Source organism: Petaurus breviceps, unplaced genomic scaffold (assembly GCF_028583685.1).
Source record: "Petaurus breviceps papuanus isolate PSGF00001 unplaced genomic scaffold, PetGlider_PUasm1.0 90700, whole genome shotgun sequence".
NCBI lineage: Eukaryota > Metazoa > Chordata > Mammalia > Diprotodontia > Petauridae > Petaurus > Petaurus breviceps.
Genome location: NW_027187315.1, coordinates 2654885 through 2658066, shown reverse-complemented (window position 1 = coordinate 2658066; position 3182 = coordinate 2654885).

Here is a 3182-nt window from a genome sequence, read left to right as displayed (position 1 = left end):
ACATGGTGGAAAGATTGAATGAGTATGCGCCCTGGGCTACCAGAGAGTACATGACCTTCTATACTTCAGCTCAGTCTCTCTAGTGAATGGTGGTAATGAATTATCAAGGGTGTGTGCTATTTGGGGGTTGACCAATTAGTTCTGAACCTCAACCACTGCCTAACCTCATCTCCTTTGGAATTGGTTCTATTTAAATGAGGGCGACCTTGGCATAATGGCCTTGCCTTTACATAGAAATAGACAAGCTTGCTTCGATACTGCATGCTGCATTTACTCTTAGCATAGAATCAATAAGCAAATAAATAATAGTTAATGACAAGAACACAGTTGGGAATAAAACATGAAACATTGATTCACCACTTCCAGACTCCAGAACTCCCCTGATATACAATTGATCTGTGCCCAGAGATTCATGGGTTGGTGAAATTTGAGTTTGTTTTTGATTCTCCACTCGTTTTCTCTTTGAGCAGGCAATGGAATACCCATCCCAACCTCAACTCAACTGCATGAAGAGAAACAATGCTGTTTCTAATATTTATCAACAGGGCATACTTTCAGGATCTCGGGGGACTAGAGATCTCAGATGAGACCACAGAGGGGAAATCCAATGTGAACAACTCAGGTATTTTGGTGATTTTCCAATTCTTAGAGATCAGGTCTCCAATTTCTTTTCCTTTAAACAGTTTTTTTTCCCCCAATTGCATGTAAAGAAAAATTTTAATGTTCATTTTTAAAAATAAAATTTTGAGTTCCAAATTTTCTACCTCTAGGACAGTAAGCAATTTGATATTGGTTATATATATGCAATTATGTAAGACATATTTTCACATTAGTCATATTGTAAAAGAAGAACCAGAACAAAAGGGAGAAAAAAAACTACAAAAAAATTAAAGAAAGTGAAAATAGTATGCTTCCATCTGCATTCAGACTCCATCAGTTCTTTTTCTGCATGTTGGTAGCATTTTCCATCATCAGTCTTTCGGAAATGTCTAGCATCATCATATTGCTAAGAAGAGCTAAGTCTATCATAGTTGATCATCACACAATGTTGCTGTTACTGTGTACAATATTTTCCTGATTTTTCTCACTTCACTCAGCATCAGTTCATGTAAGTCTCTCTGAGTTTTTCTGAAATCTGCCTGCTTATCATTTCTGATAGCACAATAGTATTCCATTACTTTCATATACCACAACTTGTTCAGCCATTCCCCAATTGATGGGCATCCCCTTAATTTCCAATTCTTTGCCAGCACAAAAAGAACTTCTATGAATTTTTTCTTGTATAAATATGCTCTTTTCACTTTTTATGATCTCTTATTTAAGATTTAAGATTTATGATCATCTTTGGGGGTATAGGCCTCGAAATGGTAGTGCTGGATCAAAACCCCGTTGGGTATAGTTCCAAATTACTCAGATCTGGTCTCCTTTGGAGGGAGCAGCCTCTAACTACTTTTCTGCTTGTAAGCTCACTGCAGAGCAGGGCACATGACTTAGCAGCTCCGCAAGTGAGGAGTCTCACCTCTATCACAGGCCCTTACGTCTATAACTCGAGGTTCAGCACCATGCCTCTGTCCTGCAGCCACTTCTCCCCTCATTTCCTATTGCTAACCCCAGCCAAATTCCCCCTCTACAAAGATGGGGTGAGGACAGAGGTAGGAGGAGAAGGGGTGAGGGTGATGTCGGGGGACACTACACAGAATGTAGAGGGGCACAAAACTTAAAAAGACTTCAGGAAGAGCCTAGAACTTCATCAAAGGGATGAATAAACAATGTTAATATAATCTTTGGCATCACTGGGGTTGCATGTTGTATTTGTTTAGAGGTTTCCTACATTTTAAATCAGAGCAGTTAGGCAATTGCCTACTCTGATTATGGGTAATATAAGCCATATGTAGAGAAGTTTACCAGGATGTATTTTTTTTTATCTTGACTTGCGAGATTTCAAATCTTTCCCCCAAGGCATAAACTCCTTTCACTGATGTATATCAGCAGCTCATCTGAAACTTAGCATCCTAGATCCAGAGTAAGAAGGGACCTCTGAGGCCATCTAGTCCAACTCCTCATTTTACAGATCAGTAAACTGAGGCTCAGGAAGATGAGATAAATTATTTGCCCAGAGTCATAGAGGTAAAAGGTATCAGAGGTGGAATTCAAACCCAGCTCCTCTGACTTTAAGAGTCAGTGCTTTTCCTCTGTACCGTGTCTCTCATAGATTTTTACCCTACTTAGAGAGTTAGCTAGAGTCTTAGGAGAAAGGTAAAGTGACTTGCCCAGGCTCATCTAGTCAGTATTGTGTCTGAAGCAGGACTCAACTCAGTCCAGGGCTCCTGACTCCACAGCCTGCTGTCTGTCTGTATGCTACTAAGGCTACCTCTCACCAGAATAAATATCCATATATATCTGGGATGGCTTTTAGAAAACTAGGGTCTGGGGTGAGAATTCAATTTCATTTGATTTTAAGCAACTATTGCATGTGTGAAGATACAAAGGTAAAAGTGAGCTTCCATGACCTCAAGGTGCTTACGTTAAAAAGTGGGAGTGATCGGGGCAGAAAGTATGAAAAGAATTTTACAAACTTTATCTCATTTGAATTGGACAGCCCTGCAAGGTAGTTATTGTAAACATTTTCCCTCTTTTACAGATTTGTAAACTGAGGGTCAGAAAAGTGAATTGACTTGTCTAGGATCACACAGCTGGCTAGTGAAGTGTTGAAAGCACAATTAGCGCTCCGTGACTTGTTGGTTGATTCTATATAATAAAATTTCTTGCCCTGTTAGAGTGGAAAGACTGCTGGATTTGGCGTCAGAGGATCTGGGTTTAAAGCCCCGACTTGGCCACCTACTACCTTTGTGATCTTGGACTAATCTCTTAACCTCTGTGGGACTCAGTTTCCTCATCTGTAAAGTGAGGGTGTAGGACTACATTACTTCCAAGCTTCCCTCTAGTCCCAAATCTAAGATTGCATCAATTACTCACCACTCACCAGCTATTGTGCTGGCAACACAAAAACAAACCAGTCTTGCCCATCAAGGGATTTAAAGTTTTTAAAATTGTTTCCAGTTATTTAATGGGATTGTTGGAAAATTTTCTCACAAATTGTCAGTATAATTTTAAATCTATGAAAAATTTTCTATGCAACTCTTATTAGGAAAAAAAAAACAAACAAACCTGGGATTCCTTTC